At 41.9% G+C, this 25,220-nt stretch overlaps 1 pseudogene across 1 annotated transcript; it reads right to left on the bottom strand.

Annotated features, from left to right (window-relative positions):
* Positions 1-338: 338 nt before the first annotated feature.
* Positions 339-931, bottom strand: LOC308428313 (large ribosomal subunit protein uL18-like; annotated as a pseudogene). The gene has a single exon. The product of its transcript is annotated as a large ribosomal subunit protein uL18-like (transcript).
* Between the last annotated feature and the right edge of the window lie 24,289 nt (positions 932-25,220).

The following is a 25,220-nucleotide window of genomic DNA, read 5'->3' on the forward strand; positions in this document are numbered from 1 at the left end:
GCTCACAGGATAGAAACTACTTCCAAAGAACTTTGGGTAGGCATCATGTGCAAAGAGTCAACCACAAACAGATTCTAAGGGAAGTGGAGAAGTAGGGGGAGAAGAAATGAGGCAAGAGGAGTGTAGAAATTAAGGCAAGGGAGGTATAGCTTGGAGGAGGACAGCCCTTTGTCAAGGGAAACAAACCTAAGGCATTTGATCTGGTCACAGGTCTAGACAAAGAAAAAAAAAAGCAAGACCTCCTGAGCTTTCTTTGTGCAATTTCTTCCCCTGCTTGGTCAATACAATACATTTATTCATTCATTGTCTTTATAAAAATCACTTCATAGAAAATAGCTTTAGCTTTCAGCAGTCTGTTTCTGAGCTCGGAGGAAGCCTGCCATCTTTTGAGCAACTGGATCTTTCTTCTGAGCAAGAGATATTTTGGGACATTTCTATCTCTTCTACTTCACTTCCCTCTTGGGCTTCTTCTCACAGACTAGATTCTCTCAGACAGCAGCATGAGCTTTCTTATACTTCTCCATCATCATGTCTGGAGTCACATTGTTCTTGGTGTACTGAGAGGACTGTTTCTTCTACATTTCTTCATCTTCCTCCATTAGGTAGCGCATGTAGTCTGCAACATTTTGACCCATGATGGGCTGCCAATGTACCTCAGCACTGAGCTTCTGCTTTCAGAATCATAACCAGGGAATCATTTGGTACTATAAGGTATACACAAGCCTCCATCCACAGCTCCCTTTAGGGCCCCAAAAACTTTATTATCAGTTGCAGTTTAGGAAAGACCTGCATCCAAATAGCAAGTGAAGGTACCAGGCTGTCCATCAATGCTTTCTGCAATGTGTTCATCTCCAGTCACCTCCACTTGGCTTTCATGGACCTTGTCTATGCCAAACCTATTCAGAAGCCTGTGGGCCAGAATCATTTCCATGAATAGGGGTCAGTTTTATCCTCTTGCCACCTTCTAAATATCACTTGGTGTCTTTAGAGGTATGTCTTATTTTTGACAGCTTTCACGAACCCTATTCTGTGGAACAGAAATCCAAAATCTTGGCTTTAAGAAGACTTGCATGCCTGTCTGGGATTCCATGTTGGGCAGGATGCTAGCTGCACTGTGCAGGCTCTTCACATATAACTGAGATCAACAAGTGAGTTGAGTAGATTCAGAACCACCTGAAATTCTCATATCTGAGAGTGATAGGCAATTTATATACTTCAAACCTGATTTCTATCCGGGAGCACATGACCATGACACCCCACATGAGGATTGTGGCAACTAGGTATGTAATACAGAGCACACAGTTCTCCATGCTAATAAGGTATCTAGATGAGCCAGCCCTGAGGGTTTAGCTAATAAGCTTCCCTTCCCAGACATTCCTTCCTGCAAAAGGTATTTAATCTTTGGTTCTCCCTGAGTAAGTTGTATACATTCATTTTCCATTACCAATAAACAGTTTAAACAACTAAGCATGGTCTCTCTCATTAAGAACTGCTGTGAGGGGGGGACGTCTTTGTCATACAGTGCCACACCACTTAGGTCCCTCTGCACTTAGGACACCCACCCCTGAACTGAGCAGGATTTACCCAACCCCAGCCCTGGGCTAATTACAAGCTCATGGCCGGTGTTCCTGACTCTTTGGGGTCCCTGGAAATGCCTGGATGCTCATGAGTTAGAGAACCCCAGATTTGGCCCCAGCCTATGTCATTTCTCACTTGGGCTGAGGCCCCCATCTTAGGCTGCATTCTGCCACCCCTGCACCCCATTAGAGGTGAGGATGGAATATAACCTAGTACCTCTGCATTTCATCTGCCTGAGTAGTATTCACACACCCCAATGCCATGTTGGATCCTAAGTCCTGGATGGCTGCATGGAACATGATATCTCCACCTAAGAGAGTGTAGAACAAGAGCAAGAGGTAAAACAGCAGGAAATAAAGGTTGTTTCCTCTACAGCTAGCAGGCATGAAACACCTACCGTCTTTCCATACCTGTAGCATGTGCTCAGAATGGATGCTTTTTCTTCTGGTATTCACCAACATTCATTTCATGTCTCCAAAATCACAGCTGCATGTTCTCCAATTATTAACTTCTAATTTTAGTCAATCTTTAATTTGGCTTTATTGCAATTCCCGTTTTGTGTGTTTTGGTTAGTTTTGGAACAAAGGCATACTCTATGGCTCAGGTGGGCTTTCAACTCTCCATCTTCCAACTTCTCGGGTTCTGGTACAGCAGGTATATACCACTGTACATACACTGTACTACACTTAGTTTGAGACTCCATTTCTTATTGCCTTCAAGAATAAACCAGTGGTTCAAATAAAAATGAGAAAACCAGGTCCAGATCATGGCCACAACTCTTTTACTATAAAGAACCAGATAGAGAGAGAAGTGGATGGAACATCCCAGTATCTGGATCAAGGAGCCACTTTTTTATTGGAGCCTAAGAGAAACCTAACTGTGTGGGCATCACCAAGTAAGCTACATTGATGGAAGCAAAAGGCAGGCAAGCAGGCTTGTGTCCCTGGGCAGCAGAGCCCAACTCTTACACCATCTCCCATTTTCACAGATTATGATGGAGACCATGTGAAGATTCAAGTATCAATCTGAAATGTCATTCCTAGAGCTGAGGCTCATATTCATTTATCTGTTTGTTTCAAGTCTCAAGTCTTCTAGTTATGATAGATGAGGTTGTCAACAGTAAGTAAATCTTTCTGCCCTACCACTTCACTGTGTAGCACAGAGTAAGCTGTGATGGTCCCCTTCATTTCCCCTACTGCTTCCATTGAACATGAATGATAGAAGTGAGGCCAGAATACAAGTCCTATTAGCCAGTGATTCAGATCAGGTGACAAGTCTCTTGCTCCCCCGTCTGTAAATTGAGGGTCACAATGTATAAGTCAAAGACTTTGGGAGACAGAGAGCCCCACTGACTAGTGTATACATTTTGTGAAATGGAAATCCAAGTACAGGAGTAAGAAACTATTATTACAAGCTACCTCTCTCCCTTCCTGGATTCTGAATTTACTTTCTCACTGCTGGAAATGTGATCTTGTTCTCTGACAGATCCCAACAAAGTCCACTAAAATCATATTTAGCCTAGGACAAGAGGCTACAGAGGTCCCAAAGTTGGCTATCAAAGTCCCACCAGTGCTATCATAACTAGCCAGAAACCCAAGCCTTCTTTACAACCAGTAACTGGATCCAGGGAAGGTAGTGCTCTGTCAAAGAATGTTGCTGCATCAAAGATAGGAAGCACCAGAGAGGTCATCTTCCAATGCCATTCTCTGGATGGCTTGACCAGCCAGGAACACAAATCACATAGTGCCCAACCCAGTACTGTTTGTAAGCTCAACAGCTGAGATCTGAATGGAAAAAGTGCCTTTCACCCTCGGTAGCCCATCTCAAAACTTTGAACATTCAAAACGAAAGCATTACCATACTGGAGAAGTTTCCTATAGAGAAAACATATCCTTTCTTTACAAATTCTTGTAACAATCCTATTCTATTGAAAACCCCAAACTCCATAGCAATCTTGGGCCTGTTCCTCTGGACATTTACACTAACATCTACACTTACTTATATCAAAGGATAAACAATGCTTTGACCTTCATTGATGACATATTAATAGGACAATGGTATCTTCTCCTTAACTTGGGGGGACTAGAAAAAGCAATGCCTTTCATGGGACTTCTCCACATGTGTCTCTTCTAGTCACCCAGCATGCAAGCCTCACAGTGTAATCAGGACTCTAGGTTTGCATTCTCAATGAAAAGAAGCAAAGGGAAGAAGAACAGTATAGAAACCAGCCAGGGTTCAGAGGAAAAACAGTTCTGCTCATGTTTGGTGGCTTGGCCTTGCCATGCTATGGGGTATGGAAGAGCTCTAATATGTCCATGAGAGAAGACAAAGATGTAAACAGAAAGACTAAGCTTTGGGACATAAGTACCTATATATCCTGCTTCCTGTGTGGCAGCTACCTTATCAACCTGGTGACCAAGTGCTTTCCCATGTCCTGAAGTAACTTCTGCAAAACACACATAGGATCATGACTCAGCAGAACCACCTATTCTAGTACATCCATCATGTGAGGACCATCCAGGGAACTGTGTAGAAGCAGTTCTGGGCCTCCAGGAAGGATGTCTTCCATGAACTGGACATCTGTATGAGGATAGTATAGTATTAAACTGGGGATGGTGTTCAGGAAATTGCCTCTAGGTCCCTTGGAAGGGTGATATTAAAACAAATGTCAACTCAAATACAGAGATGGTAAAAAGTGAGAAGGAGGACAATTAGCCCAGAAGCAGTAAGCAGGTGGGCACCACTCCAGACTGCAAGAGTTGTAAGCTGTAAGACCTGCCACAGAGGTAGAGCAGCAGAGTGCCCAGACTATGGTGGCATTTGAAGAAGCATGTCACCAAGAAGCTCAATGTCCTCTCCAGGCAGGTAATCTACTGAAGCCTCTCTAGGTTTTTCCTGTGGGAAAGAGTCATGTCAATCCAGCCATGTTAAAGTAGCTTTCTAAATCTTCCAGAAATATGTGGAGGAATGGCAGTGGGAATTATGAAATGCCCACCAGACAGCAAATCATATTAGACTAAGTTTCAGATCTGCATGAGGGACAACTCTATCCTTTAATCTTACATTTTAGAAATAGTGGCTGGGTTGAATGAACAGTACAATAAAATGGTACATAGAAGGTAGTGATCGATTACTGATAATAAAGCAAACTAATAGACCCAGGGCTTATGTGGAGCTTATATGTGGGTCTGGTGACAGAAAGCTGTGAGCACACCAGCTCAGACCCATTAGGCCATAACACTTCTATAAAGGTACAAATGACCAGTCAGAGCCAGCCTTGTCTCATATGTAAATATTATTTGTGGGGGGATGCATAGACACACACAGACATACATGTTCCCCATGCTTTTCTCCTCTCTCTCTCTCTGTAAAGTCCACCATCAGTCTAGAAAGATCAATGAATGCACTGCAGCAGACACAGGAGAGTGGTGATTAAGAAATGTTAGGAAACATTCTATACTGCTGCACCAGCCACCCAGCCCACATGCCAACTGAAGCCTGAGTGTGGCCCCACTGGAAACAAGTCTCTATAGACATGACCACTTTGAGGGATTTTGAGGGGAAACTCACTAGATAGGCCCCTTAGTTTAAATTCAGTGACAAATGTTCTTTGTGAGTGCGAGGCAGAAGAAGAATTGAGTCATATGAAGGAAGCCAAAGGTTGACAGGAAAAGAGATGACAGGGATTCAGCCATGAGGCAACCAAGAGGCAAGAGAGTCTACTTGGAGCCAGTGTCTCTAAATTCCACATGCTAGAAATGACCCAGTCATGGTGCAGGGAGGCAAGGCCTGGGGAGACATATAGGCTATGGGGACTGAAACTTGCAAAGAGTTTGTTTCTCAGTCCAATGAGGCTTTTCTCCTTGTTTCATCTTCAAACTAGTTTCTCTTGAGATGTTAAACTCTGAAGCGATCCACACACCTCTCCACTGGGTCCTTAAGTCAAAAACTTAAATATTAGCCTTGATTAATCCTTCAGCCATTCTGTTAACTTTAACACTCCGAATAAATCTCGAATTGCTTCCAACAGCTCTACCACATGGCCTGGGCAGCTTTGCTTCCAATGATCTCAACAGTTTCCTATGTGCGATTCTGCTTCCAGCCTAAGTTCTAAGCACTGTTTCTCAGACTGCTGCTGAGGGATACTACTGAGGGAGAGGCTCTTGGTAGATCCATAAACTACATAATCTAGTACCATTCATTTCCAAAACCATCACAGAAACTGTCCTTTGCAATGCTGCTTCACCAAGCCCTTGCACTGATCTTCTTGCTGGTCTCAAAAGCATGCAACTCCAGGGCCAAATAAAGGTCTTCACTCTCTTTTTTACTATTATTAATTTTCTGTGTGCTTCTGTCCTATGACCTCCTTGGATAAATTAAGATTCTTCAAGTAACTAAAACACCAGGTCCTCAAAGAGAGCCCATTACTCAACTTGACCAATCCTTTCTCCACCATAAATAGAGCCTAAGGCTTCCTCTGAGGTTCCCACCTGTGGAAGCTGCAGCATTCAGAAGGGGAAGCAACCACATTTATAAGCATTTTCCACATCAGGAAACGTTCTAGTGATCCTTTTGTGTTTGGGAATATTGTTGTATGCCTTTTATAGGTAATCTCTGATAGGATTTATTTAATAAGGAAATGCTATTTATCTCTTTACTGGAATGGACAGACAGACAGAAGAATTCCAAACTGCAGGAAAGAACTCCTTTCCTGGGAAGTTCACAAACATTCAGAATGAACAGTCGTGCAGGGGGTAGAATAGATGTCCCTGTTTGAACCATGAAACACTGCCTGCCCTTATTAAACCTGTTTGCCATCATTGTCTTATTCGGGACACCTCAAGGGCATGAATCTGCAGGGTTTTCCCATTTCTATATCCAGCATCAGAAGCTGACTGCTGTTCTATAACCACAGGAATCTGTCTTGTCTGTTGGGTGGCCTAGGTTCACTTGGGGTACAGTCATTCTCATGAGAGGACACCCAGAAAGATGAAACCATATCCCTAAATTCATATTCACTCCATGATCCCATAATTTCTAACAGAATCAGAAACAAAGGACAATTGTGGAAACTCTTTGTCTGCACCCCTCCTCCGAGCCTTGGGAGTATTTCTCATTGCCTAAAATGAGGTTTGGCTGGTGTAAATCCCATTGTTTGTGCTTCCATTGGGGGGACATCATCTCTTTTCCTGGACCTCATGCATTCTTTGAAAATCACACTCACGGGGGGGGGGGGGCTTTCTTATGGAATACATTTTCTCTTAGGGAAAGTTTCAGATGACAGATCGTAAATTTAGGAGGTCCTGGTCTCAGAAGGCATTTTGAGTAATTTTGATAAAGTACAGAAAGGAAGTATTCCTTTAAGACAACTACGGTGGGACCATGAGAGGGAAGAGACTGTGTGTATAAGAAAGGCTGGTTTACTTATTAAGACTCCTGTATTCTCTGAACATCCAAGTCACACACTGGTTTGCATCAATAAATAATCTATGACCCATCAACCTACTTGAGCCATAGGCAGACTGACTCTGGGGCTCTCAGAGTGCAAAGGCAGCCCACCACCTGTAGACAGGAAGCTCAATGGATCAGGATGTATCTGTCCAATGTCTTTTACTTTCTCTTCACTCTTATTCTAGAACCTGACATAGCTAATGCCCAGGCTGACCCATGAATCCCTCCTGTTTTGAATAAAGTAAGCCCACTGAAAGCAAGAATAGATTGTTAAGGCCATCAAAACAGGCTTTAGAAAGAAGGGGGTCATATAGTTTGGGTAACCGGTAGGAATCTTGCTCCAGATGACATCTGTGACCATCAGTTCAATACTGATCAGGTCAAGATCTGATATGGCTTCCTTCGAATGCTGGTGGGGAAACATGGGAATTTATCTTACTTGTTAGCCTTTCTTCCTGTGTGTTATCAGGGACTCCACTATCCACTCACATTCTGTGTGAGACATTCAGGACAGTTCTCAACTTAGAGTAAACACTAAAAAATCTTTCTGAAGCTGTTATTGACAGGTATACTCCACTCACCATTTCACCTGGATCTTGGACTCCTTTTCTAGGAATAAAAATCACTCATTTTTAAAGGGCTTAATCGTTTTCATAGGCAGTATTGTAGGCTGATATATCTCCACCAGACAAATACATTCTGAGCCCACCTGTAGCCACAGCCTGAAGGTGTTCCTTGGTCTCTCGGAAGTGCATCCCATCAAAATGGAGTATCAGGAGTCTCCCCTAACAAACTCTAAAAGATGAAGCTCCACACAGCTGAGTATACAATCCCTGGACCAGAGCCCAGTGAAGTCACTACCTTGGGGGCCCAGGACTGTCATCACTGTTCTCACAAGTCCATGCTTCTGGACTCTCACAGTAGACTTCACACACCTGCAACATCTGGCTTGTGGCTGAGCACTTTGACTACAACAGACCGGAACCAAATTCAGCTTGCCACGGGCAAGTGTGCTGAGTCTCTCTGGACCTCAAGTCTTTCTGACTCTAAAATGAAAAAGACTACAACTTGCTCCCAATGAGTCAGATCATAAACTGGATATGCACATGCTCCGCCTGGGATACTATTAGGTTCCAGGTTCAGACACAGCATGTCTTACATGGTGCTGAGATCACATAGTTCTAACAAGCATCAGGTGATCTAAAGACCACACTAGGAGCAGCAAGGTCAAAGGGTCATAGGGCAATAAATCAGATGAGGGGAATAAAAGTAGATAATGAATAAGCATTGCAAAGCAAATTATTTTCATTAGAACCATTTTGTTTGAAACTCAGAAGATTATCATGAATGGGATTTGAATCTAATTGCTCCTAGCCCTGAATCCCCTTAGGCAAGCTATGCCATCCCATCTGAAGCTTCCTTGAGCCTTTCCCATGAGCCTGGGTGTAACTACAGAAGTCAAGGGCACAGTGGGGAGATATTTTATTACCCATGTATTTATGTATGGGTTTTGGGGTTTTTAAACTGGCAATTAAAACCTTGTAAATTTGTATTATCAACAAAATAAATGTAGACGGGTTAGTTACTCATTGCTAATAAATTTGATCATTCATTTATAAAACGAATGTTCACCCAAGAATCACAGAGCACTCTATAAATATCACTTCACTAAACCGCAAACCACCTTGACAAGGAAGGCATACAACACCCCTGAGGGGTTAAACAAACCCTCCTGGCTGGGGGGCGGGTGCCTGAATTCCAGCCCCCTGGTCCCCTCCCCGGTCCAGTTCAGCTTCAGCCCCAGGGGCCAAGACTTGGAAGTATGATATCCGTTTGGAAGCATTTCAAATCAGCCTGCCTGGAGGCCCAGTCCTCACAACACCCCAGGAACCTGTCTGCAGGAGCTGGGAAACCATCTTTCTCTGCTTGTGAGGTAGGAAGGTTGCCTCTCCCTCTCTTGACTGTGTAGCTCAGCTCCTGCCTAAGAACTCACTTCAGACCTGACTGCCCAGCCGTGCAACTGAGGCCCAGCAGTAAAGGGAGGGAGACAGACGTGTGACCTGAGATATCTCTGGTTTCCCGACCAGTGTCAGCTTCAGGCCTTATCCTGCTCTGACTCCTCCTCTCTTCTCTCCAGTAAATGACTTTCATTCAGGCAAGCATTTTATCTTGATTTCTTGTGCCTTCACAGAGCAGAGCATTATTGGTGGCTGTAGAGACCACAGGCCTTCTGTTCCCTAGAGGTGAGCTGGCATTACTGAAGGCAAGGGCATCTGGGGCTGAGGGGTGGTTGGAGAAGATGGGTGAAAAGGCCCTTTCCTGGGTGGGAATTGGTCACTGACGCAGTGATCACTGAGCACATGGTGTGTCCCAAATGGCAGCATCAGCTCAGTGTCAGACTCCGTTGTGCAGTCTGGAAATCTTAAGCAAGAAAGTAAGGGCTCCTCTGACCTATCACACACACACACACACACACACACACACAATTATACACACACACACATAACCACACACACACATACACACACACACACACACACACATATATATATATATATATATATATATATATATATATCCACAGGCTCACACACAAACATACAAATACCTGCATACACACATACACACATACACACATAAATACACATAGTCTCACACATACATGTTTACATACATATATACACACATGCATACATACATAAAACATGCATATGTACACACACACAGGCATACACACTCATATGTACATAAGCACACATACACACACTCACACAGACATACATATACATACACTCACACAGACATACACACATGCATACACACACATCACACACAGAGCCACATGTACCACAGCACAAATATACTTGCCAGCATCTGTAAACTCTGTAAACATGACAACATGCATGTACTTACATACAACCTTGCACCCATATCCCCCATGCACACATATGCAAGGATATACATGCTTACAGTTATCCACATTTCCTACCACTCATGGCCTCAATTAATCAGATAGCAGTGAGCACACTGTGTATGTGTGCTTATACATGCATTGTACCAAAGAAACCCACAGTCAAATCTAAATAAGCATTTTAAGGAAGAATCATTCAAAGTCTGTCTCTTGTCATTTTAGAGAAGAGAGATAAAGGGGTAGTCTCCTTTGGAGAGTTAATCCCCTAAGCAGAAGGGAAGACCTTTGCAAGTGACCCACCATTTAACCCTAATGGTTATTGAGTTATACTTTTTCCCAAATTCATTTCCCGACCATATTCCTGACTGAAACATCTTCCCTTTCTGTCTTAGTTAGGGTTACTGTTTCTGTAAGGAAATATCATGCCCAAAAGCAACCCGGGAAGAAAAGAGTTTATTTTGCTCACAGTCCCATGTAACAGTCCATCACCAAAAGCAGTGAGGGCAGGAGCCAGGAGGCATGAGCTGATGTAGAGGCCATGGGGGGGGGGGGTGTTACTTACTGGCTTTCTTCCCTTGGTTTGCTCAGTTTGCTTTCTTATAGAATCCAGGACCACCAACCCTGAGGCCTCCCACATCAATCACTAATTAATAAATGCCATTCAGGCTTGCCTGTCACCTGATCTTATGGAGACATTGCCACAACTGAGGGTCTTTCCTCTCTGCTAACTGCAGCTTGTGTCAAGTTGAAAGCTAGCACACTTTCTCTTCCTAACCAATAAGTTATCAATCCTGCCCTTATTGGGAAAAGGAACTAAAGTACTCAGTCCCATAAATATTAAGAAAAAGGTGATCTGCAGTATCCCTAACCATGGCCCACAGAGCCATACACCAGGGACCCCAGCTCTGTCTAGGTTCCAGAAGTATCCATGTGTACTTCTGTGTGCAGGTTAAAAGTTACCTTTCACCAGTGTTGACCTCTTTTAAACTGATGGCTGTGTCTTTGTTATTGTTCATCCTCAGAAAGGGCAGGACTCCTCTTCCCTTATACACTTTACTACATTCTGAAAGGTGGGCTATAAAGCCACCTTGAGATGAGCTGCTCCATTCTGGTTGAGCAACACAGAATCACAGAATTTCTTATAATCAAAAGCACAATACATCGACAGAGGTGAGGGGATCTGGAAGTTCCTAGTAGCTTTGGGTTTTCTGTACATTGGGACTGATTCATCTCCACAGAAGTCATCCATACAGTCACAACCTTAGCCACCTGCTGCAGGAGGCTTCTTTCCTAAAGAGACTAATGTCTACTGTAAGAAATACTACATCCTGCTTTATGGATCTGAACTTAGCCATACTATCCTTCCTCAACCCCTTCTTCCTCACACTGGGGATTGAACATAGGGCCTTGGTTATTTCAGGCAAACCGTCTACCACTGAGCTACATCGCTATCCTACCTTTCATTTTAAATTTAAAACGTGTGTGTGTATATATATATATATATATATATATATATATATATATATATATATATGTATATATATATATATATATATATATATATATATATATATATATATATACACACACGTTTTCAGGTCTTCCCAATACTTAGGAGTAGAATTTCTGGGTAACAGTGAGTGATTCTTTGTTTAAGGTTTAGAAGTTGTCAAGGCGTTTCCAAAGAAGCTCCACCATTTTTTTTTAATTCGCAGAAGCAAGGAAATAGTGTTTCAATCTGGCACATCTTCACACTATTCATAACCCTATGCCTTTTCATGATCAGGGATTGAAAAGGGACATATTTATTTTGATTCTGCGTCTGTGGAATGTGCAGAGGAGAGCTGACGATCATATGTGGGGTGATAGGCTACAAAGGATGCCTTGATCAAGATAAGTGAAGCCCCAGGAAGTCAAGGTGAGATGGCAGGCACTCCCTAGTTTTCTGAGAAACCAAACCCCTTCATACAGCTCACAACCCCCTTGTAAAGTGGCACAAGTCACAGTACAAAATCCCTCCTCTGCATGTGAGGATGTGACCCCACTCAAGACAGAAGCAGGATCACACCCCCAAATATGTCCACAAAGCATTCCCAAGCCCTCAGGCCAAGCCAGTAGGAAACACCTGTTGTCAGACTCTGAACCTTCTCAAAACTATATATTGGGTCTGTCTGAAATTAAAGGTGTGCAAGAATAATTCCGCTGTATGAGCACTTCTGCCATAAGAGCTGTAGCACCACTATTTAGGAAGAGATTTCCTCTCCCGAGGCTTCCTGAACCCCACACTGGAGCTCTGTCCAGCTTGGTGCCTCGCAGCAGTGGATGAGGCAGAACCAGTTTCTCCCTCTCTGCCCTGAGTTCTCCCCTTCGCCTGAACCCACGCACCTAGCCAGACCCAGCAATGGAACAGGTGGAAGCCACTCCCATCCTTTACCAGAGATCTCCGTGTCCCCACCACCTCCCGTCCAAAGTCCCACATCTGTGGAGGCTGGACAGAGTAAATTCCCCCTCAGGTTGGAGTCACAGGTAATTGGGAGCTGCCCAGCATGGTTCTGAGATTGAAACTCTTCTGGAAGGACAGAACATGTTCTTCTCTACTGATCTATCATATTGGCTTCTACAATCAAGGCTGGAATTCTCAGTCTGAACTTTTGTTCCGGAGAATAAACACGAGATGAACGGGAGGATCATTTAACTAACTTTAAAGTACTTTTTCCCTCTGAGGACCTATATTGACCCTGACGGTTGGGTCATGGCACCAGGAGGCCTGGGTTTTCCCTTTCAGTGCTGTGCTGAGCAAACAGCACCACTTTGCTGGATCAATGCCCCACTCTTAGGGGCCACTCAGGTAAAAGGTAGATTTTCTCTATTATCCATCACAATTACTGTATAAACCCATCTAGCAGCTCCGGTGGACCAAAGAAGGCAATCTGAAAAGTTCCCTGGCACACTTGTAGCCCTGTCGTAGTGTGCCCCTATTAGTGCCACTGAAGGGAAAGGATGTCTTGGATGACTTTGTAAATCTTCCATATGTGTATGAGTATAATTATGCACAACACATACACACATGTCAAGCATGTGAAGTATGTAACTCAAATCAGATGTATCGTCATTTAACTGATTGATTAGTTGGTCTCTGAGGAAGTCCTGAGCAGTTTTCATGCTGACTACTTAATAACTCATCTTTCTGTCCACATTTCTGTGGTAACTTCCCAGAGGCCTCCCGGATAATGTTCTCCTAAGTGTTCTGCTCTCTTCCCAAGACCCATAGTGCCTGATAACGATTTTTTAAAACTCCAAGAGCAAAATAATATGGGTGTGTCTTGAGTGAGATATGTCAGAAACATGCCTGGACACGTTTGCATCTTTCTATATGATCCAAATTTATTGAGTAAACAATATAGTCACCAGATCCATCAACTTCATTGGCTTTAATGCACTGAGCACTCTCCGTTTCAGTGGGTATCTTTGGGCACTGGCAAACATGGGTTCTTTTATACCCATCTTAATAACTAATATTACTTCTCAGATTACACATCACTCAATAATATACAGGTTATAGAATGGCAAACAAAGGGTCCTATTTAAGGCACAGGCAGATAGCTGGCCAAGACATAAGAAGCATCTCTATGGTGGGTAAATGGGGGGCTCATCTTCATCAATTGTAGATCTAGGTAGCAGGCACTTTGGAATGTCAGTATTATGTGGGCTATGTTTTAGAATGGAAAACTGAGCTGGAAGCCATGGGTCAGAGGCAATGTTCTGGACAAGGTTCATGATAAGGAACCAGATGATGCCCCAATGTGCCTGCCACATCTCCATCTTGGGATGTTTCTTTTTATATAATTCCATGTAAGAGAGTCCTATCTGGTATGATTAATAATGAAAAGTCTGGTGTCCTTGGAATGATTTTTATATAACAATGTGCCCATGTGTTCCTGCTCTAATTGACAAATTCATAGGTTTGAGTGAATGAAATAGAATTAAAATTAAAATTCATTTTACTTGAGTGAATAAAATAATTTATCACTCTGTACCTTATGCTTTATAGCAGACAGAGATATCGATGAGTTACTTGCACAAAGACGATATAGTTTATACATTAGCATTTGCACTCAAAAGTGAAGTTAACTGTCTTCTTAGCCTCTGCCTGAAGGCTACTGTTCTACACAGTATAAGAAGAAACATCAAGCAGGGGTAGCTAGATTCCCGCAGAGTACTGCGGACTAGGTCTCTATGGAGCATCTGAGAATAGACGCTTAAGAGACACACAGACCCCAGTCTCAATCTCAGGAACGCTGTTTCCCAGTTTATGAACTTAAAGAAGTAATTGAGCCTCAATGGTCCTGTCTATAAACCAGGAAAACTCGGAGTTGTTTCCACCCTTGGAGGCTTTAGGGATTCAATGGGTCAAGGCATTTCAACAACTATGAAGAGCTGAAGAGGACAGCCTAGACAAGCCAGTTCTCCTGGATCCAAGTAGACACCCCTTCAGCAGCCTTGCTGGCCTCCCTTATGTCTTGCTAAGCTCTGGGGAACAGGTGTGTCAGCTCCTTCTGTCATTACAGCATGGCTGTAGCATACAGGACAGAGCTGCTTGACAGCTGAAGGCACCAAGAGATGAGGCACCCCCCCCAGAAGTTACCAGAGGCTGGTAGCTCTCCAAATGTTCCTCCACTGTGGGCTTCTGGTCTGATGACAAAGTAGGTCACAAAACAAAGAGACATGCCACAATAGGGCCCATTTGTCCCACATCCCTTCCTGTGGCCTCCCAGAAGTGCCCCACAGCATCAATCTCACTCTGGGTGGCTACTGTGGCACTTCTTTTATGTCCGGGAAAGAAGGGTGTTCGATAGGATCCAGCTGCCAGATCCCTGAAACCCCGCTCTTACAGCTCCTGTATGACAACACAGCCTTACTGGTGTCCTTGTTCTAAGAACAGAATTACCAATAGTGACTCTGGGATGGAATGCCAAGTAGACCTTAAGAACTTGCACAGTGAATCTGTGCTATTTATGAATAGCATGTGGCAGTCTGGAAAATGAACACTGGTTGACTTGATCCTTACCTTCCTGGTTTTGTATTTTATTAACTTTTAAAAAAATAGTAGTTCACAAATATACTCCCCTACTTAAACAAAAGCCAACCTAGACTTAATAATCAATAAGAATGATGGCTGCTTATTTCTAGCCCATATACCTTTTCTTCTAGTCCTAACTGGCCAAAGTTCCTCTCAAGCTTTCCATTTGTTTAAGTATGAATCATTTGAAAAAAATAGTTTTTTTTTTTCATACAACTGGTTTGAATGTGCGTCTGTTGCCTGCAAAAACACTTCCTTGCCTTATCTACTTACTGGGAGACTTAGAAAATTCTATCCAAGTCCAGGCCCATGTAAAGATAGCATTCCTATAGATGGCTGATGTTCCTCCCATGCTACAGAGCCACCAGCATTCTTCCAGACTTGCTCTTTTGATGGGCACTTGGTTTCACTGGGGGCAGATTATAAAATGGTCACTAATGTTCCCTATCTCCTGGTATTTGCACCCTGTGTAATCCTTGCTCCCTCAATGTGGGGTAGCTTAATGGTTTACTTCTAATAGTCCAAATAACACAAAAGGATGAAATGCTGCATCTGGGCTGGTAACATGGCTCACTTACCTACTAGGTCCTGGGTCCGATCATGACAGAAAGAGAGAGAAAGGTCTGGCAAGATGGCTCAGTAGGTAAAGGTGCTTAACACTAAGGCTAATAACCTGAGTTTGATACCCTGGGTGGAACAAGAGAACCAATTTCCACAAGTTGTCTTCTGGCTTGAGGACATACACAGTAGCACATACATACATACATGCATGCATGCATACATACATACATACATACATACATATATACATGGAAGAAAGATTGATAATGAGGGAATTAGTAGGAAGAAGTAAATCCATCCAATCGGAAAGATTCTAAGTTGTCTCTTGTAGGTGTGTTCTTCCTTGTGGATTACACCAAGTCTGACACAATAACTGTTGGAGAGTCTTAAAGAAAAGCTAAGAACAGCCTATCTCTGACAACTCACAATAACCCCAGCCTGCCAACAACCCTGTGAGTCTGGAAATGTGTCCTCCTCTCTCACTGTCTCAGGCCAGTCTCCAGCCCCAGCCAGCATATCGTGGACACGTATGAGAAATGGACACAGAGGATGCAGACAAACTATGTTGGGTTCCCAGAAGAAACTGAGATTCTAGAGTAGTGTTCTCTTAGGCTGCCAAGTTTATGTAAATGTCATGTATAAATTACAGAAAACGATACAGGCGTTAATTGCTTTGGATCACAGTGCTAAGACAACTGCTCCCTGCAATAAGCGCAGTGTTCTAGGGTCCGTCATTAGGTAAGGATATATACAACACAGAAAGATTTACCAATGAACATGCCAATCGTGCAACAGAGTAGGAAGGTCCCTATGTCTATCTTTGAGCCAAAGGAAATTAATAATTTAAAGAGTATAAGGAGTAAAACCAACAACACACTTCACTGCTTGAACTTGACTAATAAATAGGGTAAACTTTAATGATGATGATGATGATGATGTATTTTTTCTTTTTTTATTGGATGTATTTTATTTACATTTCAAATCTTATCCCCTTTTCTGGATTCCCCTCCATACACCCTATCCCATCCCACCTCCCCCCTGCTTCTATGAGGGTGTTTACCCAACTATCCACACCCTCCCTCCTCCCTGCCCTGCCATTCCTTTACACTGGGGCATCAAGCCTAGGGAGGACCAAGGGCTTCTCCTCCCACTTATGCCCAACAAGGCCCTCTTCTGCTATATGTGCAGCTGGAGCCATGGTTATACCCATATGTACTCTTTGGATAGTGATTTAATCCCTGGGACCTCTGGTTGGTTGGTTTTGTTGTTCTTATAGGGTTGCAAACCCCTTCAATTCCTTCAATTCTCTAACTCCTCCACTAAGGACCCCATTCTCAGTTCAGTGGTTGGCCATAACCATCCACCTCTGTTATGGTCATGATCTGGCAGAGCCTCTCAGGAGACATCTTTATCAGGCCTCTCACCATCTGCTTATGTCTGGTGTTAGCTAGTCTTCCTGATTTTGACAGTGACTTGACCCTCCTGTAAGCCTGTGTGTCAGCACTACTGGGGGACCAGCTCTCTCCTAGGGGGATCTGAGTAGAGAGAGCTATGACACAGGGTCATCACAGGGCACAGACAGAAACTGGAAGGATCCTGTCTCAAACTACTTCTTGATTCCTATGTCCTGAAGGATACGGACAGGTCCCTCAGAGCAGAAATTGTGGTATTACCTGTGCTCTCAGATGTGACAGTGCTCTGGTGAGATTGGCTTTTTCCCAGTGGGGTCTGGGTACAGAGTGCTCTGGCACAGATCAGCTCCAGGCACAGGCAGAAACCAGAAGGATCCTGTCCCAGACTGCTTCTTGGTTCCTGTGTCCTGAGGGCTCCAGGCAGGGCCTCAGAGCAGAAGTGGTGGTCTTTCCTGTGCTCTCAGGTACTTCAGCACTTCTGGGGAACCAGCTCTCTCCCATTGGTGTCTGGAGCTGTAACACGGGTTCAACTCCAGGCAGAAGCTGGGAATATGACTTTTATATACATACCTACCTACAATGAAGCTCAGTGTATAAATCGACAAGAAAATAACAATAATGAAGTAACCCGATTGCAGCTGAACACTATGCTGAAGGGCATGTGGTTATGGTTTCTCTCAGTGATAATGTATATATCACGCTCATAAATCTTAGCACGATCAGCACATTACCTTTTATTTTAAGGTGTAGAACATTTACCATTTTATTTTAACAACTCCCTTTACTGCTTCTCTTTGGAGTATCCAAACTAACAGTAATGCTCCCATTACCGTTTTGTTCATAATTAAATATCAATCCAGCCTTGAAACACTGTGCTAATCAATGCAGTAATGGGGTGTCTGCTGAGTGACTGACAGGTTGCATATACAGTATTATACTCTGGACAAAGGGATGAACCATATACCCAGCAAGATCCTAAGAGACTCATTTGCACTATCAGTATGATCTCAAGATATGTCAACTCTTTACTTCTGAGGTTTTTCCTTTAATATTTTCAGACTGCAGATGACTCTGGATAACGAAAACCATGGGGAGGGAGGACGCAGGTAAGGCGAGGTGATGGTGAGGCACTGCTGCCTGGGGGAGGAAGCTGCAGCTGACATCCCTTTTCTGTTGAGAACTCTTTCTGTACCATTTTCTGTTGAGAACTCTTCTTTATATGCCTGCATTTTCTACCACTCAAAAGAATATGCCTCTAAGGCAAAGACAAAGTCAAATTCCTGTCTCTTCCATACCTAGTACAATAGAATCTGTCTTACTAATGAGATTGCTAGTCCAGAATTTCTCAATTGGGCTATGCTAACTGGCCAGTGAGCCCAAGGGCTCACCTGTCTACACCTTCCTAGCAGTGAAATTACAACTCCACATGAGCACATCGAGATTCCTTTTTATGTGGGTTATAAGCATGGGTTCACCTCCTTGTGCTTGCAAGGTGAGTACTCTACAAACTGAGCTATTCCCAGCCAATTCTACAGAGGTTTAAAAAGCTAATTATTAGCTGTGTGATAAAAGGGATATTTTCTTCAACTGTGTTTCACTAGTAATTCAAGACACAGCTATGCATTTGCAGACATTTAATCAAATAGATTGCTTTCTAAATATATATACTTCTACTGTACACTATATAATATATAACATATAATATACAGTATACATATCACATATAATATTATATAGTATATTATATAATATGCATGTTATATATTATATAATATAAAATATATGTTTATATTTTAAATAAGGCTGTGGGTATTTTATCTTAAAAAATATATGTGTGTGTGTGTATGTGTGTGTGTGTGTGTCATACACCCTTTCTCAAAACTTCAATATACAGGAAACTGTTGACTCTCTGACTTCTTATAAAGTATGACCAATGTCACCCTTGCTCAACAAAACCTGTCACTGGCATTGGGACCACTCAGACATACTGGTCAGTCAGCTCTGTGACATGCACAGTAGCTAAATTCTTTGTATTCCAACTGAGTCACTTTGTTTGCAAAGGTACAATGTTCTTTAATGACTCAGGTATACACAGGGTGATTTTCATGTGTTATTTTCTCCTAAGGATGATTCTTACAGTTCTGAAAGAGAAAAATCAAAGATGGCAGTCATCTGATCAGAATTCAGCTCCTAGCCAGGACATTTTTGGCATTTTCCACTTCAGTTTTATTGGTGTGAATCTTATCTGGGAAACTGAGTTATGCTTACAAGTCCTTACATCCCAGAGCATAATTCTTTTTCTTCAAAAGCAAGCGGGATAGTGTCTTGGGCTTTCTCTGAATGTCTCTTTGAAGCCAAACAACCTTTTCCTTAGAGCCAGAATTGAGCATTTGCACTTGTCAGTGACTGAGTGAAAATGAAAAAGATCTAGCCTTCCAACTGGCTCTTCTCTGATCGCCTTAATTCATGGGAAGCCAAGGAGGAAAACTTGGTAGGTTCAACACTGTTGGACAAGGGTAAACAGAATCATATCACATTAACTGTAATTTATAGCATTTCAACACATTGCTGCCTGTGCCAAAGCCAGCAACAATCCACTACCATTGGAAAAGGGGGAGAACAGGGTGAGGCTGGGGGCTTAAGGAAAGAACCCAAATTTTTATTTTCTACGCCAGAGTTTAAGAATTGGAGCCCCATCAACACTTTCTTGAATGTTTTGCTCATTCATACTGTAAAAATAAATATCACAAAATATTTTCTGGGCTCAGCCTAGTATGTTGCTAAAACCAGAGCCAGCCAGCTTCCAAACAGACTCACCGAGGCTCGCTTCACAAGCACGGACATTTTGAGGCTGGCAGGCAGCCACTAGAGGGGTTATTGAAATTCAATTCAAAATGATGGACTTTGCATGAAAATGCCCATTTATGAGCACTCCAAAGGACCCAGCATTTTACGGGAAGATGACAGCAATGACAGCTTCTAGGGGTGCCTGGAGATGATTAGCCCCCTAAACGCACACTCTGAGAGCTTTGTTGGAGAGTCTTCTAAAGACTAAGACTATTTGAATGCATATGGAAACTTCTCCATAGATGAGGCTGCTTATTACAGGCTGAGAAAACAAACACATGCACAGGCAGAGGACAGGGGAGGATTTGTAGATAAAATACCCCATAGCAGGGTCTAAGACATGGACCCCCAACCATCATACTCACAGCAGAGCCCGGACAGAAAGGATTGTTTTCTAACCTGGGGGTATCTTTACACACTCTGGGGTAGAACATTGGGAAACTATGTTCTTTCTGGAGCATCCCCAGAAACACTATTAATATAATATTTTTACTCACAAATGACCTACAAACAGCTTTTATGACTAAAACTATGGCTATATAATAAATATATAAATCAACAATTCCAAATATATTGTGCTTCTTTAAGAACAATTTCTCTCATGAAAAAATATTGATGAGAACAGGAAGTTATCATTTTCATCACTCCCTTTCCAATGGTTGAACAGTTTCCACTAAAGCAGCAGGAGGCCAAAATACACATGCTCAGTTATTTTTTCTGAGTTCTAGAAAATGCATTGACTTCCGTTAACACTATTTGTGAGGTAAACAGTGTTAGGATTTGTTAAAAAATAAAATAAAATAAAAAGTGAATCAAGGGCAAATGGGATGGCTGAGAATTTAAGGAAAGTCACTCAGAATTGTTGATTCATTTTGGACTTTGGGAGACGAACACCATTATAACATTTTAGAACTGGTGGCTGTTTCTGGATATCTTAGGTCCACATAAATTGGATAGCAGCACGGGTATAAGCAAAGTTTGTGAATTATTGGCTTCACCCATTCTCACCTTGCTTAGAACGTATGCTTCGGATCCTAGTCAAATAAGATTGACTCATGCTCTCAGATTTGGCCAAGATAGATATTGATCAATATTCACAGAATACAAGTATTTCAGGAAGTGATTCCATGTCATGTATAATGTCTCAAAGTCAAGAAGGCTATGAACACAGGGGAGTCAAGGTATCCATGATAGAGGTGATGGGATTCATCATTCATTTGATGAACAGCTAACACAAGGCCTTCTCATTTGCCAGGAACTTGACTGTGCTCTGGCTACACAACAGTGAATACAGTCAAGTCCTCATTCTCATAAGATGATTTTGTTTGTGTGAAGTAGAAAGATATAGATTCAAAATCCAGTCAGTCAGAGGTAACGAGGGAGAAAAATACAATGAGCTGCAGATTTAGAGGAAAGTCACTGAGAGGGTAGTCTGGAAGGCTTCTGTGGCGAGGAATATCTGAGCAAAGGCTCCCAAAAGTGAGAGCTTACTCTGCTAATGGGGCCATCAACATCTGACGAGGCTCTGAAGAATGTTCTGGTTTGAAACAGCATCTTGCAATGACATAAAAACCAACAGACAAGAACAATTTATTGCACAACAATATTTGAATGCCGAAAAATTGGAAACATGTTTCTCCAACCAGGCTGGCAAACACTTAGTGAGGGACATGGAAAAAGAGGGAGTAGGGTCCGAGTAAGTAGGGCACACACGTTCTGACACATCTACGTGAAGCTGGCTAAGTTACTACCAACTCACATACGAATTTTCAAGAAGTCTTGATTCTTTACTCTCGTGACTTAGTCCAGTGGGGCTGCTATAATAGAAATCGCATTAAAAAAAAAAAAAAAAAAAAAAAAAAAAAACCAAAAACACAACTTAGAGACAGCAGCAGAAGTCCACTTTTTTAAATACTGGAGACTGGGAATATTAAAACCAAGCAAGACTTTGGTAGATTTGGCTTCTGAAGAAAAGAACTTCTAGGCCCATAGACAGCCAGGTTTTCAGTCTAATATCACCTGTCAGGAAGGGGGGCGGTCTGTGAAGTCTCTTTCATGTCTTGTTCATGAGGACTGGCTCATCACCGTTCATCCTCATTCCCAAACCTCCAGTAAATACTATTGCAATGTGAAGTGGGTTTCAATGTAGTTAGGAGTGGGGCAGGAAGTCAGTCTCTGAAGACTCCCAGATCTTATTTGTTGAATTAGGCTTTATGACCAGCATTAAAAGAGTAGCCACATGGATTTCAGCAGGGAGAGGATTAAGTTTGAAGCTAAACATGACTGTCATAAGTTTTGATTCTGAAACACCCACTCCATTCATGTGCAGCTTCCTTATGTGTGTCAATTTTCTCACCTGGGAAGTACAGGTGTGACTGTGCCCTTATCTGGTTCATGTGACTGTGCTGAGAATGATTAGCAAGTCCCTCTCAAACCCATCTTCTCGATTATAAGATGCAGTAACATACACAATTTTAGGTTAAAAAATCAGAAGGAAAATAGGATTCATTTTAAGCAATAATCCTAAAGGTGCCTTTTCTTCATCATCCTCAGAAAAGCTAATCTTAAATAGCAGTGCATCAGTACCACTGCCCACAGTGTAGTCTATTCATGGACTGGTCATATTTTTTAAATTTCTTTCTAGAAGGGTATATTATATAAATTCCTGTTTCTGTATTCTGCATGGTGACCTGAGTATTGGTACAGAAAGCCAACTCAAACTACTTGTGAGTGAGTCAAATCTGATTTTCTTGCGTTATCATACAGGGCATATTTTAAGAACTCTAGGCATTCTAAGTGTTACGTTCAGGATAAGATGACCTACAGGAAGAGATTCATTGATAACTCCAAAGGACTGTGAAATAACTAATTTTATCTGGGTATTTATTCTCTGTCGATTAATTTATGAATATATCTATTCAGTCATAGAAATTGACTGAGTTCCTGGCAGTAGCTGTTAGAACTCCAGAAAGCATAAGGAGCGATCAGATGGAGCTTATATTCTAGTGCAGAAGACAAGAAACTCTCTTGTGATGGATGTAGTTCCTGTAGGTGTGACATGATCTTCTCCACCATAAGCAAAACTCTGTGGCAACCAAAAGAGAATCTTGGCTGCTGGTTATAGCAATAACGTAAGCACAAGATAGTGACAGCCTGGTCTATGGCAATGATGATGAGTATTATCCCTACCTCCCAAGAAGAGGGAGAGTCCAGTCACCACTTCCTCCTGCCCCCCCCCCCCCCCCCGCTGCAGGCGACCCTAACCCTAATGTACATAGACTGTCTTGAAAAGTACAGGAGCAGATAGAGTACAGGGAAGGTTCACTAGGGATTGGGACGGTTCAGTGGTTCAGCTTTTCACAAGTCATCATCCATGGAGAGAGATGGACACATTTCACCAATGCTGCTTTTGAGTCCCCCAAGTTCTTCTAAATAACCCAAATAAACTCATCGTTTCAAGGGGCTAGAGAGATGGTTCAGCAGTTAAGAGCACTGACTGCTCTTCCAAAGGGCCTGAGTTCAATTCCCAACAACCACATGATGGCTCACAACCATCTTTAATGGGATCCGATGCCTTGGTCTGAAAACAGCTACAGTGTACTCATATAAAATAAATAATTAAATCTTAAACAAACAAATAAGAACAACTCATGGCTTCCCCATGCTAGACTTCGATGGATTCCTTTCTTTCATGTGTCAGCATCTCATCTAAAGCAGTCATTTTTCTCATGAGAATCATGCAACAAATAAACAAATGACTTCATAAATAGTTTGAGATGTGCATGAATATTATTGTTAATAAGATCTCACCTCTTCTGGCTCTCTCTTTTTTTTTTTTTTTTTGTCTTCAAAACAAGATTTATTTTTTTTTAACATGAAAATACATGGAAAATACATTGGTCTCTTATCTGTTACAAATAAGACTCAAATTATTAATCATAACAAGAAGTGTTTCTTGATCTTCTGGCTCTCTAATCTTATACTGAATGAACTCAGATGAGACATCAAGTATAATTTAGAAGACAGACAGAAAAGGGCAAATACACCATTATTCCAACCTTCTTGAAGAGATATGCTTTGTATTATATCTTAACATTTCTGGACTTTATGGGGATCCATGTGATTGGCAAGCTCATTTAGATTAACTCATAGGGAAAAATAATGATGTGCCTCTGTTCTTTATTAGAGAACCTCTGATACATGATAATCTTACAATGTTATGTCTTTACCCAAGTCAAGAAGTATGATTCAGATCTATTAAGAATGAAAGAAAGAAAACACTTCTTTTACATCTATAAAAATAAAGCATTGCTTGGCCTAGAGAAATGGTTCAGAGAATAAAATGCTTACTGTACAAGCATGAAGGCTAGTGCTTAGATTCCTAGAACCTATATAACCAAGCAGGAGTCTTGGCCTTGGTTATATAGTGGCCACCTATAACTCTAGGAAAGGCAGAAACAGAGGGTCCCCAGAACAAGCAGAATATCTATAATAGCCAAAGCTGGTAAGCTCCAGCTTTCTAAAAAGATATAGTTCTAAGAATTAAGTAGAGAGAGATCCCTAATATCATCAGGCCTACATATGCACATGCATATGTCCACATGTGCACATACATTGGCACCTACACATGAGATCATGCACACATATGATTTCTCACTGCCCACAAAAGTGGGAAAAATAGCCATTATTCACCAGAAAAAAAAATAGCTTTCCTTTTAAGGAGTCTTCAGGTATCTCCAGCATCCTCCCCTTCATGTGGCACTTAAGGTGACACTATTGGGATACTGCCCTCATCTTTTGCATGTTGTTTCAAATTCTAAGGAAGAACAAGGAAGAACAATTGTAACCCCCCCCCTGAAAATTAGTGTGTTCAGGAACAGAGAAGTTGAATTCACAAATGGTTTTCAGGGGATGATACAACCTTAATGTCTTCCAAGCCTTCCATTTTTTAATGAGCTACTTAACGCTATGGGAAATTTTATTCAGGCTACATGGAGAATAAGGCATAGTTTAAGGGAGGTAGGGTGGGACCACTAATACTGTAGCCAAAGAGGTAGTTAAATGTGGTTAAAGATGTGGCATAACCTTTTCCTGCTTACTGAGAAAGAAACCAGAGAAAAACATCCCTTTCACAACAGCTTTAAAAAAAAAAAAAAAAAAAAAAAAAAAAAACCACTAGGAATTCATCTAACTGTGGAGATAAAAGGCTTTCTTCAGTGAGAAATTTGAGACATTGAAGAAATAAATAAAAAACATTGTAAGATGGAAAGACCTCCCATGTTCATGGATTGACAGAATTAAACCTAAGAAAATTGTTATATTATCAAAAGCAACTTTCATATTTAATAAAATCCCCATAAAAATTTCAATTACTTTTTTC

Source organism: Micromys minutus, assembly GCF_963924665.1.
Source record: "Micromys minutus genome assembly, chromosome: 12".
NCBI lineage: Eukaryota > Metazoa > Chordata > Mammalia > Rodentia > Muridae > Micromys > Micromys minutus.